The 17,026-nt window shown below is 48.3% G+C and overlaps 1 protein-coding gene across 2 annotated transcripts in view; it reads left to right on the top strand.

The window, feature by feature from the left end:
• The window catches only part of GPR132 (G protein-coupled receptor 132), a 68,422-nt gene that overhangs the window by 34,831 nt on the left and 16,565 nt on the right, over positions 1 to 17,026 (top strand). Inside the window, exon 1 of one of the 2 annotated variants that reach the window (XM_054027303.1) lies at positions 11,626 to 11,708. The exons of the other annotated variant lie outside the window; for it this stretch is intronic. The gene's annotated coding sequence lies outside the window, so the exon portion shown is untranslated. Of the gene's footprint in view, positions 1 to 11,625; positions 11,709 to 17,026 lie in introns of those variants that run through there. 2 annotated transcript variants of the gene reach the window in all.

Here is a 17,026-nt window from a genome sequence, read left to right as displayed (position 1 = left end):
CGTGTGTGTACTGCAAAGTCCCCGTACAGGCCACCAAGTGTAACTTTAGCGCCCTCGTGGCCAAGATGGAGTCTGCTCTGCAGGCAGTTCTGGCCAAGAGAAGGCGCGCGCAGGAATGCAGCAGGAGAAATCCCTTCCACCCCAGAGGCACCTGTTCCAACCCCCCCAGAGTGAACACACACCCCCACGGGAAAAGTACAATGGATATAACAAAGGGAAATATTTATTTACAGAAGGATGAGAGAAGAAATACAACAAGGGGAAATATAGGGGGAGCAGTAAAACAGGGCTGTATCCAAACCAAGGCCCCACGGGCCCAGTGGTAACACAGTCTGAAAGGGCAGACACCGAGCAATGTGTCTGCACACAGAGTTCAGGAGTCCTAAGCAAAGTTCCAATCCAGTGGTGAGTCTTGGGTGCTCCTGGTCATCTTCAGCACCAGTGAACTTTCCCCAACAAACCCCTGTGGTGCCCTCTTCTGCCGCTCTCTGCAAAGCCACATAGAGCGACCACCTCCCCACTTAACTATCTACAGCCTCCCTCCTTGTTCCCAATGCAGAGTCCCAAGCCCCAGTACTCACAGCCCCATGCAGCTCTGGGCAGCCGTGATACTGGGTCCAGTTCTGGCCTGTCCTTCTCGGGCAATTCCTCCCTGGTATAGTGCTCCTCCTGACGCCTGTCTTGGGCTGTCCCCGATCAGCCGCCCTGCCCTTCCCAGGCTTCCGGCAGGTTCTCTCCTGCTTCCTTTTCCAGGGCCTGTGGGCTGCTCTCTCTCCCTCCGAGCTCCTAGGAAAAAGATTAAAGGGGCCATGCTCTCTAAATCCTAAAGGGGTTACACTAGGCAGGTTTTCTAACCCTTTAATCATTCTCATGGCTCCTTGAACCCTCCCCAGTGTATTAACATCGTTCTTAAGTTGTGCACCAGAACCGGATGCAGTATGCCTGCAGTGGTTGCACCAGTGCCATGTAGAGAGGTAAAATAACCTCTCTCCTCTTACTCAAGATTCCTGTTTATGCATCCCAGGATCTCGTTAGCTCTTTTGGCCACAGTGTCACACTGGGTGCACCTGTTCAGCTGATTATCCAGCATGACCCCCAAATCTTTTCACAGTCACTGCTGCCAAGGATAGAGTCCTCCAGTCTGTAAGTATGGCCTGCATTCTTTGTTTCCATACATTTCCATCTAGCCATATTAAAAGGCATATTGTTTGCTTGTGCCCAGTTTACCAAGTGATCTAGATTGCTCAGAATCAGCAACCTGCCCTCTTCATTATTAACCACACCCCCAGTTTTTGGGTCATCTGCAAACTTTATAGACTTGCCCTGGGACATGCAGGGAGTCCATATTGAATCATGGAACCCAGCTTCTCATGAGTTCTATGCTACTGCCCGAACCTCTGGCCCATTATTCTTCTCTTACATCATTAAAAAGCAACAAGAGTGAGGGTCAGTGGTCTTGTGAAATACCACATGCTCTGTTCCTCTGAATTACCACAGATGTTATCTTATTCCTACACATAAATAGCTGTGACTTTGCAGGCATCCTCCTCCCACCATGCAGCGCAGTCCCCTAGGCAGCTACTCCTTGAAGCATTCCCTCAGGCTTTCAATTCCACCATTTCACACTCTTGTATGGCTCCTTTCTGCTTCCACCACCAGGATTTTTGCTCCATAGTTGCCTTTCCCTCCTACTGCTAAGCCTCTTCTGTCTGGCTAGGAGCTTCTGTGACCCCCATCATTGTAGTACCTGAGGACCTCACAAACATTAATGAATTGATCCTTACAATACCCCAGGAGGTAGGGAGGAATTATCCCCATTCTACAGCTGGGGGGCTGAGGCACAGACAGATTAAGTGACCATGTGCATGGTCACACAGGGAGTCTGTGGCAGAATCAAGAACTGAACCCAGCTTTCCTGAGACCCAGTGTATGAACCCCCAAGCCATCCTTCCTCCCATAAGGCCAGCCCTCCAGCCTCCTGTCAGACAGGCTACCAAGTTCCACAACTAGCCGATGCAGGCAAAAGGGTAGGTAGGACAATCTCCTCTGCCTCCCACTAACAGCCCAGCCAGCTCTAGAAGCCAGTCCTGCCTCATGTTCTCAAGGCCACATAAAGAGTGCATGCCCAGCTGCCGCATCCCTCACTGCCCCCTGCCAGTGCAGGTAAAGTAGGCTAACTGGTATTAGCTAGGTTCCTCAGATAGCACTGTCCCACACCACAGCCACATGGGTAGGAGAGCCAGCTGGGATAGAAGTTTCCTTCTGCTCCAGTGGTATTTCCCAGTGGTGTGATGCCAAGAAATGGCTGGGAACATCCTTACAGGAGAACCAGAGCATAGCATATAGGTAAGGCCCTTTGTTTTCAGTTTTTATTTTGTTCAAAATTTTCTGGGAAATTTTAATGAGTGTTTATTACAAAAATTAAAAAATGATGCAAAGAAATTTAACATTGTGGGTTTTGGGGTAAATATCACTCTTCAGGGGGTTTTTCACTGTCAAAGTCGCCTCACATTCTGAAACATAGTTGAATATGTTTTTTCATATTTGACTCATTTGTGTCACGAAAAGAGTTCGCTAATTCGTGTTTGCTGTGAATGCTGCTAGCAGAGATAGTTATCTGAAACGCTGGAAATGTGCACGTGGTAGGTGTAGGACTAACATGTACACCGTGCTCGGGTCATTCCAGTCCTTCTGGACTTCAGCTTCCCACTCCAGAAGAGTAAATAGCAGCTTGGTAACTGGGGCCATCCAGGTTACCGAGCTGCCATCTCACCTTCTGCAGCAGGGATCTGGGCTTGGGAAGTACTAGCACTTCCAAAATGTGGGTGAAAAATAGCAAAAACTGAACAGTGGCTTTTGTATGTAAGCAGAGTCTGAATGAGCTCTTCCCTGCTATCTAATGGTGAGCTGTGGAAAAGACTTCAGGAGCTGATCTTGTTTGCATGGGCAAACCCTCCCTGCCTAGGTGCTCAGCATGATGGGATTGCTTGCCTAAATGGTCATCTTTGGCTGGTGTTGGATTCCCAGTCTCCTTGTTATTGGGACAGGAGTAATAAAGGGTTGTTATCCTTGTTGTGTGAATCAAGGGCAGCAAACTGTACTTGGCATTTTCTGATTGAGGGACTCACCCTCAACTGAATGTCACTTGCTAGGCAGGGGACATGGATTCCAAAGCCCAGTGAGTGGAGAGAGTGTGGTAGCAGGTACTTGTGGTGTGACTTTGCCTATGGGTCCTAGATACTATTTCATCCTTTCTCTCTTTTTCCATTGTGTTGTAACAAAGCTAATTTAGACTCAATTAAGAGTTTTATTACATGCTGTACAGCTGGAATCACTAATACCTAGGTCTAAGAATTAGATCTGCTGTAGGACAGAATCTCTGATGCAAGAGCCTACCCAGCGTGCACCAGCAGTGAAGCTCCCCCACTAATAGCTGAAATCACTAAGAGCTATGTTAAGAGGGGGCCCCTGAAGACATCTTGGTATGACTGATGGTGAGTGGTCAGCAGGGAGGCAGGCAGAGAGTGCCAGAGCAGAGCCCCAAAGAGAGTGGTGGCGAATGAGTGCCCGAGCAGCAGAGCGAGTAAGGTGCCTCATAACCACCCTCAACCTGGCGTGGGAGGTGGATTCTGCGGATGAACCTCTGAACTCTGGGTCTGTATTGTCCAAGGACAGCAATTGTGAGTGGGGTGTAGAGAAGGGACGGGCATGTTAAAGGGACTTTTGGGTTGCTGGACTTAAGAACCTGAGGGGAAAAGGACACAGCCCACCTTACTTGGGGGTGGGTCTTTTGCTCATGGTTTATTTTTATAAACCCTGTTTGCGGTGTTTTCCCAAATTAATGCCGCATTATTTCCCTCCTTTTATTAAAAGTTTTGTGCTACAGCTACACTTAGACTCTGGGCTTGCGAGAGGAGAAGTATTGCCTCTTAGAGGTGCCCGGAGGTGGTGTGTAATTGTCCCAGGTCACTGGGTGGGGCTCGAGCTGGTTTGTATTGTATTGTTGAAAAGGAACCCCTAGATACTGAACCTGGCCCCTGTTGCTGCCAACTCTGACTGACAGAAGGGTTACATGTAAAACCCAGGAAAAATTTTGGTAAAAACTGACAACCAAGGGCTTTCCATGTGGGCTGATACATGCATGAAAGGAAGGCTTCCCCAGAGATAAATGATGGGGCCTTACACAGTCCAAAGACACCAACCAATGTTCATTTGCGACTGGTGGGAGAGTTGTCATTCTCACATACCTCTTCTCCCCACAACGTGACCATGATTTTAGACTCATGGCCCATTGTAAAAGGCAGCGGCAGTGCAAAGGGAATCTTCCCCATACTGTATTTCCCTATCAGGGCACCAACCCCTGTTCTGGAGGGCCCAGCAGTTTCAGTGAGAGCAGTTTAATCTCTGGAAGCAATGCATGGCACAGCAATCCATGAAGATAACCCAGGCACCTGAAATCCAGGGGGTTTGGGGACACTGACATGGAAACTCAGATTTTCCTTCCCCTAAGCGTGTTATTTCTGCACCGAGTACGCTAGGATATCAGGCATTCCTGCCCTGGGCTGGATTCAGAACACTAACATAGTGGTACAAGATTCTGTATCCCCCAAAGTGGTCAGTTCCCCCTGCACCTTTTCTGTTGATACTACATTTTCCTATTGAAATATTTATAATCTTTCCTCTTTTCTATACTGCAGAACAGATTTCTGTTGGCTGTTCTCAATTACTCTATTACAAGCATATTTTGAAAACCGGTAGACTTTCAGGTGCAATCCTTGGTGTAGGTGTTTCAATTAGTGTCCTCTATTTTAGTAATAATAAAGCCTGAGACCTGCAAAGTACAGGTGCCCAGATTAGACTCCTAAATCCCTATTTAGACATGGAAATGAGTAATTTGTTCTTCAAAAGTGCCACGCGCCCTACAACGCCTGCTGTAGTCAATGGGAGTAATGAGGCGCAAAATGCTACTTAGCCTGAGTAAAGGCAGCAGAATCAAATTCTTTGTGCATATCCATAAATTAACTCATTCTTCCTGTTGAATTTGTCATTTTTTTTACTCTGTAGAGAGGCTGCTAATTGCATAACACACTATTGGTGGTTACTTCCTGGAGTTGGTTCCTTACACTCGATAAGCTAGTCAGTGCTCATGCAGTCCGCTTCACAGCTCCTTAATGTTCCTCCAAGAAAGAACATCAAAAAGGACAGAAATAAGATTGATTTCTGACAGCAAGGCAAGTGACCAATTCTATTTAAAGTGATTTGTGTTTGTTTTTATTACCGATTCTCCATGCTTTATATTTAAATGTGGGCAGCCACGCGGCAGCCCACATGTGCTAATGCAAGACAGGCTCTTTTTATATAAGGCTGCAAAGTAGAACTTCTCTGTAAAATCTAGTTTGATAGGTACTAAGACCACAAAAAATGGTCAGTACTATATTAATTGGAGATCATTGCAATTGATGGGGACACTTATGATCTCTCTTCTTAAGAATAACATGCCTTTTACTTGAGGAAATGTATTTCTTCATTGAAAAGAACACACCCATGTGAGAATGAAAGCGTCAATAATTCCAGTCAGTGGTAGCGGATGATAATTAATAGTACATGGGATAAAAATACTGCCTGGATCTGGGTTAGCTGTGGGACTTGGTTTAACCTTCAGTGCAGAGACTTTGAATCTGATGAAATCATAGTTGAACAGAGGAAGGCAGGTTCTGTCAGTTGAAGTCAGACTGCCTGAATAGTGTTGAGAACAGATTTCCACGCCAAACCTTCTTCCTTCTCAATGTGCTAGAGTACTATTTTATTAGCATAACGACATTTCACTGGCGGCACAGTAGCTATTGACGTGGCACCTAGGTTTCTCCCCTCTTCCCATCTTTATCTCAGCGCAATGTTGCCAACCTCAAACATTCAAAAATCAGGAGGCAGCCCCAGAAAACCAGGAGACTGACTTAAGAATCATGAGGGAGGGGTTTTTTGTTTGTTTTTTTAAAAATGTGTTTTGGGTTCATTTTATTTGCCGTCTGGTTTCTAAGTATTTAGGACACGGGTCCTGTTTTAAAGCTTTTCCCTGCAACCAGGAGGATTCTGAACTTATTTTTCCTTTAAAATGAAAACTGAGATTCTTGTGCAATTGCTTAATTTAACAACTGGGACTGAGTCTCATGATAAAAGTGTGAGTTGGAAATTGGGCAGAATCCATCCATTTATGCCACTCTCCTCTTTTTGGGTGAATACCCACTTTGTCAGTGGGTCTGACGAAGTGGGTATTTACCCACGAAAGCTTATACTCCAATACATCTGTTAGTCTTAAAGGTGCCACAGGACTCTCTGTTGCTTTTTACAGATCCAGACTAACACGGCTATCCCTCAGATACTCTCCTCTTTTTTTTTTTTTTTTTTACATATTTAAAAATCCTGATTGTGGTGGCGAGGGCTTCTGAGATCCGAGAGAGTCTCTTCTTTGCCCCTCAGAATGCAATGGAGTGCAATGCCATTTCCCTCATAACAACAAGTCAAATGCAGCAGCTCTCTGAATTTCACTTCTCATACGCTCATCCTCTTCAGGTGTGGTTGTTGGGGTTGGGGGAGGGAAAGCTCAGTGGTTTGAGAATTAGCCTGCTAAATCCAGAGTTGTGAGTTCAATCCTTGAGGGGGCCACTTAGGGGTCTAGGGCAAAATCAGTACTTGGTCCTGCTAGTAAAGGCAGGGGGCTGAACTCAATGACCTTTCAGGGTCCCTTCCAGTTCTATGAGATAGGTAAATCTTCATATATTATATTATTATTTTCTTTGCTTTATAATACAACTCCCTGCTGTTTCCTTTCCCAGCTGTGTTTACAGCCTGCTACTGCAGCCACTATGGGTGGTAGCTAGCAAACTTCTTGCTTTAGACCTAGATTTGCTGCTGTGCCCAATATCGCCAGGGTGCAGCTGAGGATGGGTCAGAAACATAGGTGGCAGGTGAACCCCCCCTTCAGGGAAGCTAGCCCCCTGGCCCTGCCCCTTCCACCCCAGCCCATGCCCGCCAGCCACAGCCTCAAGTGCTCCCCCCCCACGACCAGAGGAGCCCCAGCTGCGCCAACTGGCCCAACCTCCTGGCTGGCCCAAGCACCAGCCTGAGCTGCCCTGGCAGCTCCAGCCCTGGCCGCCGGCCTAAGCCCCCGCGCTTCAGGGGAGAGGGGGAGCAAGGGCAGGGCATCAGGGCGGAGCATGAGCGGGACCATGACCTGGATTGTGGGAGGCATAGCCTCCCCGGGCCTTTGATACCCACCGCTCATGGTCATAAAAAACCTGGTTGAATCTCTGCAAATCTGGGGCTAGTTTCTAACCCAGCCCCTGATGTGGTTTATAGTATCCTCAGGCCGCTCTAAACTAGGCCAATGTGCTACGGTACCTAGGGGCCAATACACTAGCAGGGGTTTACTGGAAATCAGCTGCACTCCAGCCAGGTTCTTTTCTCTTAGCCCTGCCCGCTATGCTGGGCCCTTCAAGAAGAGATGTTGGAAGAGGTAGTTGGAAATTCCCCCCAATACTGGGGAAGTCCTCAGCTGGACAGATCTGCCTGCTTTATGGCTCCTTTGTGGCAATCTGTTGACGCAAGGAATCTGGCCCGGAGACTGTCACTGCTTTGACATTTACTGGACCAACTTCTATTGGTGAGAGAGACAAGCTTTCGACCTTACACACAGCTCTGGGAAACGTACTCAGAGTGTCACAGCAACATACAAGGTGGAACAGAGTGTTTAGCAGAAGTAGTTAACATGTATTTCAAAGGACTATCCAAGGTGAAGTGGCCTGTTAACCCAGCGCTTCTCAACCAGGGATCAAAGGCCCCTGGGGGGGGTACGAATAGGTTTCAGGGGGTCCGCCAAAATAAACCAGAGAGCAGGGCCGTCATTAGAGTTGCTAAAGCCGAACCCCAAGCCCCACACGGCTGAAGCTGACGCCTGAGCAACTTAGCTTTGCTGGGCCCTCTATGGTGTGGGGCCCTGGGCAATTGCCCTGCATGCTACCCCCTAACCCTGGCCCTGACTTTTAAGCTGGAGAATATACAGAACAGTTGTTGTGGAACAGGTGGACCATGGAATTTTTATAGCATGTTGGGAGGGCCTCAGAAAGAAAAAGGTTGAGAACCCCTACGTTAACCCATCCAGTCATGGAGGGGGGAAGAGCAGGCGGGGGGGGGAGGCGCTGTTAGTAGGTTATAGATTGTTGTAATCAGCCATAAATCCAGTGTCTCTGTTCAGTCCACGCATTTTAGTGTCTAGCAAAATCATGAATTTAAGCTCCCAGGCTCGTCTTTTGAAAATGTTGTACAGGTTTCCTTTGAGGATAAGGACTGACAGGTCAGGTACAGAGAGATCGCTTTGAGGAAAGTGTTCACCCGCAGATGAGGTGGTTGTGACGTTCCCCTGGTGTTATCTGGACTGGTGATCTGCTAGGTCACTCCAATCCTCGACTCTGGGAGCCAGCCTTACCCTGCTCTGCTGTGAAAACCCTCATTCCTGGGCTGTTCACGCACAGCCTCTAGCATGTAAACTGCTCCCAGTTATGTGAGTGAGCACTTTTGGCCAGCCACTGCTTGGATTGTGCAATTGAATGACACTAGTCCCAGACATAATCCTAGGAACCTCTGTCTTGCAGTGTCCAGTAATGCCCGCTGGATGCTGCAAGCTTATATGAGTTCGTCAATTTAACAAAGAAATTGATATGTACCAGGCTTGTTATCCCAAGGGGAGTCTATGACGCCCTTCAAACCAAACGCACTCCTTCAGGTAGAATAAACAAATAAATTTATTAACTACAAAAGATAGATTTTAAGTGATTATAAGTAAAAACACAAGTCAGATTTGGTCAAATTAAATAAAAGCAAAACGCATTCTAAGCTGATTTTAAGACTTTCAGTGCCCTTGCAAACTTAGATGCTTCTCACCACAGGCTGGCTGGTTGCCCTTTAGCCAGGCTCTCCCCTTTGATCGGCGCTTCAGTTGCTTGGTGGTGGTGTCTGTAGATGGAGGTGGAAGAGAGAGAGTATGGCAAACATCTCTCCCTTTTATCATGTTCTTTCTTCCTTCTTGGCTTTGCTCCCCCCTTCAGAGTCAGGTGAGCATTACCTCTTCGTAGTCCCTGACTGACCAAGGGAAGGGGGGTGACTCACTCGAGAGTCCAACAGATCCTTTTGTTGCTGCCTAGGCCAGTGTCCTTTGTTCCTGTGAGGCCAGGCTGGGTTTGTCCCACATATGCCCTGATGAGGTGTGAACTGTCCCTCTGCTCCTGGGCTTGTTTTAAGCCATGAGGGCACACTTTCAGCCTCTATATACATGAAATTACAATCTATAACATTACTATAACAACAATGCTCAGTGCATCATGAGCCTTCCAAAGACACCCAACATGACAAATTTTGCATTGGATACCACACAATCATATTATAAGGATGAACTGAACATGGGGGTGCAGGGTGTTCCTCCAAGGTACAGAGCGTCACAATGGTGTTTTTGCCTTTTATCATTTTCCTGTGTGAGTTAATTCGAAAGCATCTGGTTTCAGCCACACAGTTGTTATTGGACCAGTTAGTGCACAGCATGAGATACGCCTCATGGGTAGGACCCATGGATCTTGAAGGGTGTGTCATAGGGCGTTTTGATCATTGTAGCAGTGGAGAAATGTCTGTGGGTTTTGCATTTGTTGTTCTGGTAGGGTTTGGTGCTGCTTTGAGTTGGTCTGTGGGGAGCTTGCTTCTAACGATGAGCTTGGAGAGGGGGGTTGTTTTGAAGGAGAGAAGAGGGAGTGCAGGAAATATTTCTTTCAGAACGGGGTTCCCATTGAGTATGGTGGTAGTTGTTTGATGACACCCCATATGGGTTCTAGTGGGGGGTGGTAGGTGACAATTAGGGGGTTGTAGTCAGAGGAGGTTTTATTTCTGTATTGAAACAGGTTCTCTCAGTGTATTTGAGTGGTCCATTCCAGGATGCAATCTTCTCCTCTGGCAGAGTGTCCTTGTGTGGTGAAGGTGTTTTTGTGTGTTAAGGTGTACATCACAGACTTTTCAGAAAGCGATCTCTCTATATCTGACCTATCTGTCCCCATCCTCAAAGGAAACTTGTGAAACACTTTCAAAAGACAAGCTTAAATTCATAACTTGGTTAGACACTAAAAATCATGGACTGAATAGTGACACTGGATTTATGGCTTATTACAACAAGGTATAACCCACTTACAGTTTCTCTTCCCCCACCCTGACCCCCATTTCTGCCCTCCCTTTCTTTCCCCCCTAGGTCTGGCCGCTTAACCTTGAATGGTCTCTTAGAATTCATGTTAACTACTAATGCTAAACAATCTGTTGCACCTTGTGTTTAGCTGTGTCATCAGAGCTGGGAACGAACTCTGTGTAAACTCGAAAACTTGTCTCTCTCACGAACAGAAGTTGCTCTAATCAAAACTATTACCTCATCCACGTTGTCTCTGCAATATCCTGGGACCCGACATGTCTATAGCAACACTGCATAGTCATTCAGCTGGGAAGTAGTGATTGATGGGGCAAAAAATAGATAAAGAAAACAAGTCTTTACAAAAAAAGTAAAGGGGGTGAGGGAATCTTACGAGCAATGGATTCCCTGAGCAGAAATGTAGCAGATGTGCAAGGGAGAACGCAGGCTGGATGAGGTCTGCCCGGCCCCTCGAAGCAGAGGTAGGAACGATAAGAGCAGAGTATGTGGGAGTCTGTCTGCCAAAGCAATGCAACTGGGGAAACAGCCGATGCAAGGTGAATGATGTCTGTTTCTTGGCGTCTGTTCAAAGACAGCACGCATGGCAGTTCACCAAAAGATTTGCAATAGGGAGGTTAAGTTAGAACTGATTTGTGGACAGAGGTCACTGCAGTTTGTTTCACAGCTGCACCTGCTACGTTCAGAGTGCTTTCCTGCTATTACTTTTCCATGGAAGCAAGTGCTGTAGCTCTTCAGGGGATGTTACTTGATGGCCATTGGGAGGTGAGGTGGTCTGCATGATTATGAATGGGAGGAGAGGTGGACCATGAGGCAATTTGTGTATTAAGGTGTGATCCCTAATGGGAGAGAGTTTGAGAGTTTGAGAACCCCGGTATTGTTAGCTTCAGTGGAAGCAGGGTTAGGCTTTGGGCTCCTGATCCTCCAAGGTTCACAGTACTGGATTCCTCCACTTCTGTTCACTTTAGTGGGAGTAGAGAGTTCTCAGCACTCCCCAGGATCAGGCCCTTAAACCATAAAACAGAGGTCTACTGTTCTTATGACTCAGTTCCTTTAAGGTAATGGTAACGTGCATATTTATTACACAGCAGAGGCTGACAAATCTGGTCCAAAAATGGTTTTGATCCCTGCTCCTGCAAAGCACTTCAGCACACGTGTAATGGAACTGAACGTGTTGTGGAATCAATGGGATTGTGCACTTGAGAAAAGTGATACACATGCTTAAGTGCTGTCATGGTTACGGGGGGGCCTGCCCCGCTCGTCCCAGAGTGCCCCTTCTCCAGGTGTCAGGTCTCATGCCTTTACCTATCCCAGAACGGAGCTCCACAATTCTCCCACCCTTACACCTGATCTGGGTACAGTGCCCCACCTAAGCCAATTGCTTTTTCCCATGCAGGTCGGACTGGACACCTGTGTCTCTTCCCTCTGGGAGACTGTGACCAGTGATACACAGTGACATACAGCCTTCTAAGAACAAGTAGGTTCATTTAGTAAATGGAACAAAGCATCAGAAAATATTATTTTAAAAGAGCCTACATGCATGTTTTGATTCAGCTAACCTTACTCTTCACTATGAGCTCAGTGAGACGGACTTCCCTCTGGAGTTACAGGAACAGAACAGGCCCAACTTGACATTCTTCTAACAAGCCCAGGAGCTCCTGGAACCAGCCTGATCTCAGTTTGCCTTCCAGAAAGCACCTGGCCCAGAGTCTGTTTTTTTCCCTCTCTGTGTACACCTACATTGCAATCAGAAGGTGTGACTGCAGCATGGTTAGGCATACCCCAGCCAGCTTTTTCATCTAGCAGTGAAGTGATGGCAGCATGTGGGGCGGCCACTCAAGCATGCACCTTGGGTCCTGGGGGAACCCAAGCAACTGCTTGTGCTTCTACGGATTCACTGCTATTGTTACTTGAGCTAGCTGGGGTACATCCTCACATGCTGCAGTCACACCTCCCAATTGCAGTGTAGACATACCCTCAGGGGAGATTCCTGTTTCTCAAAGTCCCAACCTCCCTGTGTGAGTCAGAACCAAGTTGCCATTTATCTCAATAGCTTTCATTAGAAGGCCTACATGTGAAGTCTTCCTTTTGCCTGAGACTGGTTTTTCTCAGTCAGCCATCCCCTAAGGTTGCCACCTCTGAGGTACAAAAAACAAGGATATGTGGCATGATCCTGAGACCATAAAACAGCTGGCAGCTGTACAGATTTTCCAGGATGCCTACCTCAAAAAAGGGACAATCTGGGAAAACCTGGAGCAACCCTAGCTGAAACTGCCTGCTCCCTTGACATTCCTACCCTCCATCTCAGGAACCCTACAACTAAAACCCATTGTCAGAGCAATATTCATTATGTAGCGCTCCCATACCCATCACGAGTGCTTTGCGGGAGCAGGGCCTCAGTGCTTGACCTGCTGACCTCTGATAGGTCTTTCAGAGATGTGAGATGTTTGTCTGATAGAACACCACATGTTGACTTCTTTGCTAGACTTTGTGGTCCAAGAATGAGCTGAGGAGGAGGAACCTAGAATTTTGCTATCAAGTCCTGCTTGATAAAGTCACAGATGCCTTATCTGCAGGAAATTATTATCGCTTCCCGGCTCTCTGAGCTCTGGTCAAGTGAAAAAATTCTCTAAGTTATTCTCTACTGTCAAGACTCATTAGAGGTACGTGAGAACTTTAAGAAGGCATCCAAGCATGAAAGCCTGAGAATTTCTTTGCAGCTAAGGAGGGTGGGTTCAATAATGTGATGTCAAACCTCAGGAGCCTATGTTTGGCACACTGTGTTAAGTTATCCTCACTTGCACAACTTTGACCGATTCCAATGCTTTGCTTTCCTTAATCCATTAACTTCTCTGCTTTCAAACTTCAGTCTGCAGCCAAGGATGACATTGCAGGGACTCCTGGTTATTTTCCTGACTGTAAAGTCTCTCTCCTCGTGTTGCAACACATTCTCTAAACCAGCGGTTCTCAAACTATTGTACTGGTGATCCCGTTCACATAGCAAGTCTCTGAGTGCGACTCCCCCTTATAAATTAAAAACACTCGTTTATATATTTGAAACCATTATAAATGCTGGAGGCAAAGTGGGGTTTGGGGTTGGGGCTGACAGCTCGCGACCCCCCCCCATGTAATAGCCTTGCAACCCCCTGAGAGGGGCCCCAGCCCCCAGTTTGAGAACCCCTGCTCTAAACAACCTTTTGGGCACAAACAATCAAATCAGCCCCCGCTTTCCCACAGCCAAAAATTGCCAAGTCCTCTGATGCCTTTTATGAGCTCTCGAAGAAGGACACCGTATTGCCAACCACAATGGTATAAAATGATGTCAGACAAATCATGATTTTTAAAAAATTATTGTGGGGTTTTTGTCTGTCTTGATTTTTGACATCCCCTCCCTGCCCACCCCCAGTATGTAACAATTAGTGTTGTCAACTCTCCTACATTTATCAAGGTGATTTTGGTCCCCAGCAGGGCCGGCTCTAGGTTTTTTGCCACCCCAAGCAAAAAATTTTTTGGCTGTCCCCCACCCCAGCCCTGGGTTCCCTCTGCACCCCCCTGCCGCCCCAGCGCTGAGCTCTCTCCCCACTCCAGCCTCCCCCACCCGCACCCCCTGCCACCCCAACCCTGGGCTCTCCCCCCCCACCCCACCCACACTCCGTGCCGCCCCAGTCCTGGGCTTCCCCTCACCAGTGCTGACTCTGCCCACTCCCCCCTCACCTCCAGCCGGTCTGGCACTGGCCGGGTTGGGGTAAGCAGAGGGGCTCCCAGGCCACGCCTCAGCTCAGGGTCTCTCTAGCCGGGGCTCCCGCCTCCAGGACCAGCCGGGACCCGGGAGGGCAGAGCCAGGGGACCGCCCGGCAGAGGGCTGAAGAGCCGGGGCAGGGCAGCCCCAGAGGGAGCGGAGCCCCAGGGAGTGGGACATGGGCCCCGCATGGCAGCGCCCCGGGCACCAGTCCCCACTATGGCCCCGCTGCTGCTGCTGCTCCTGGCTGCCCTGCCGCAGTCCCTGGGTGGCTCGGGCCACTTCACACAGACCTGGCTGCAGTGCTGGGGGGCGGCCACCCTGCAGCACCTGCAGGCGGTTCCGTGCACCCCTCGGGGCAGCTCCCAGCCTCAGTGTCCCGCGCTCGGAGCCCGCCCAGCCATAAGGTGCGGGCGCTGCTTCCCGACGCGAACAGCGGCCCCAGGATGCGCTGCTGCTGCCAGGGCCGGCTCTAGGCTTTTGCCTCCCCAAGCCAAAAAAAAAAAAAAAAAAAAAAGGCTGGCTGGAATGCCGCCCCTGAAAATGTGCTGCCCCAAGCATGTGCTTGGTTTGCCGGTGCCTGGAGCTGGCCCTGGTCCCCAGTGTAGGAGCTCTCACCCCTACATTTGCTTGTCCCCCTACCCAGCAACGAATTCTGCTCCCACTTCTACATCAATCCTGTCTCCTAGCCCCACATCAGCTCTGTCCCCCATATCCGTTCTGTCTTCCCCTCCCCCCAGCCTCATTTCTGCTCCTCCCGGGGGTCTTCACCCCCATCCCAGGAAAGGTGGTGCAGGGAGGGGACAGAAGCAGAGGAGCTCTATAGAAGGGGGAGGAGGGAGCAGAGACAGTCTGAGATGCTGTGTGTGTCCCCCATCCCCCTCCTGTGGGAATAGTGTTGGCTCCTGAGGAGAGGGAGAGAAAGCTCTGCCTGCTTCCTGCAGCAGCCCAGACTGGCTGCTCCCCCACCAGGAGCGGGGCAAGTTGGAAAGGCAGCCAGTCGGAGGGGGCTTCCCCCAGGCAGGGCTGAAATCCGCTATTGGGCTGGAACCAGGACTCAGAAAAGGCTCAGAATGCAAGTGACGCTGCTCTGCTAGCATCACTGTCATTATTCCAGACAGACCACAGGAATTGCTATATCGCATCAGCCCACTCATCTATCTAGTTTGATGCCCTGTCTCTGACACTGGTTGGTACCAGCTGCTTTAGAAGACACTGCAGGAAACCTCAAAGGGGAAACTACCCCTCTCCCCTTTAGCTAGTTTGGCTTTTGCCTTGAAGCCTGAGGATTTAAATCCTTTCCAAATGTTTGGGGGTGGGCTTTTATCCTAACCAGTGTAGCATTGGATGTTTTATGATCCATATAAATATCCCAAATTCTCTATTTCCAATGACAGCCTTTCACATGCAGGGATGATTAGGAAGCCAGAAATAAATAAAATACATCCCTCTTAACCATATGCAGTGTGGTGGTAGCCATGCTGGTCCCCGGATATTAGAGAGACAAGGTGGGTGAGGTGATACCTTTTATTGGACCGACTTTTGTTGTCCCAGTCAGCCATCCCCTAAGATTGCCACCTCTGTTAACAGAAGCTGGCCAAAAAAAAGCTCTCACCTCTCCCACCTTGTCTCTCTAATATCCTGGGATCAACACGGCTACCACAGCACTGCATACAGCGACGGAAGACGTCAAATTTTGCCATCTGAAATGTACACTCCACAACATGAAGCAAAACTTAGCAGCAACATCTACTAAAACAGAAATAGGTCCAATAAAAGATATTAGCTCACCCGCCCTGTCTCTCCCCTTAACTCTTATACAGATTTGATTCCGCTCACAGTACGGATCTCAGGCTGCGTCTACACTTGGAGCTGGGGGGGGGTGATTCCCAGCTAACGCAGACATACTTGCACTAGTTCTCATTGCTAAAAGTAATAGGGTAGCCATGGTAACATGGCAAGCAGTGGCACAGGCTATCTGCCCCAAGTATGTACACACAGGATCCAGGCAGTTTGCACTCAGGCAGGGGGCTAGCCCATGCTGCTGCTCTGTACTACCCCAGCTACACTACTAGCTTTCTTGTGCTAGCTCCATGAAAGCTGGGAATCACCCCTCTAGCTCCAAGTGTAAATGTATCTTTACTGTGTCTTTTTTCTCTTCTCTCCTTCCTCCCCTCCAAACGAGTCTATCCAAAGACTTTCAGCTCAGTGCCTTGCTCCGCTGTGGTGCACCCTACAAACTTTTGCAGTATCATGCCGTGTCTGCAACTTCCTTTGCTTTTCGTAATAGGAGCTATTTTTGCAACCCACTCCCTTTTCCTCTGCAGATCAAGGTAGTTGTTTCACATGAGAGGGGTTTGGAAATCTAATGAACGATAGATACAAATAAAATAAGAGAGAGTCCTGTGGCACCTTTGAGACTAACAGATGTGTTGGAGCATAAGCTTTCGTGGGTGAACACCCACGAAAGCTTATGCTCCAACACATCTGTTAGTCTCAAAGGTGCCACAGGACTCTCTGTTGCTTTTTACAGATCCAGACTAACACGGCTACCTCTCTGATACTTGACAAATAAAATAGATCATCTTTTTAAACCATTTCCCGCCGGGGTTAGGTTCTCTTTCTTAATCAGATGTGAGCAGATGCAAAATGTTTCTGGCCGTGAATACATTATGAAATACTGGTGGCAAATTCACAGATGGTCCGGCTCAGCGACAGCCGCTCTCGATTAAGTCAATCAGAGCTGTGGTTGCTCAGAACCTCTGAAAATGAAACCGTGAACCTTTTCTCTGTTCTTTGCGAAAAGCAACATTTCAAAATGAGAGTCTCCGAGTCTCAGTATGAACTCTTGTGAAATCAATTGTGAAGTACTTGGAGTATCATATCTGAGGTATCACCCTCACCCTACACCTGCACAAAGCTGTGAAGGTTGAGTACTGAATCTGATTTATGAATTAAATCCAGAATGCTCTGCACCGTCCCGAGGACTCCCTGTAAGGACCAAGGTCCAGTGGTGAGCTGGAGCCAGTTCGCAAGAACTGGTTGTTAAATTTAGA

The sequence above is a fragment of the Malaclemys terrapin genome, chromosome 4, assembly GCF_027887155.1.
Source record: "Malaclemys terrapin pileata isolate rMalTer1 chromosome 4, rMalTer1.hap1, whole genome shotgun sequence".
NCBI lineage: Eukaryota > Metazoa > Chordata > Testudines > Emydidae > Malaclemys > Malaclemys terrapin.
This window is presented reverse-complemented; position numbering and strand designations above follow the sequence as displayed.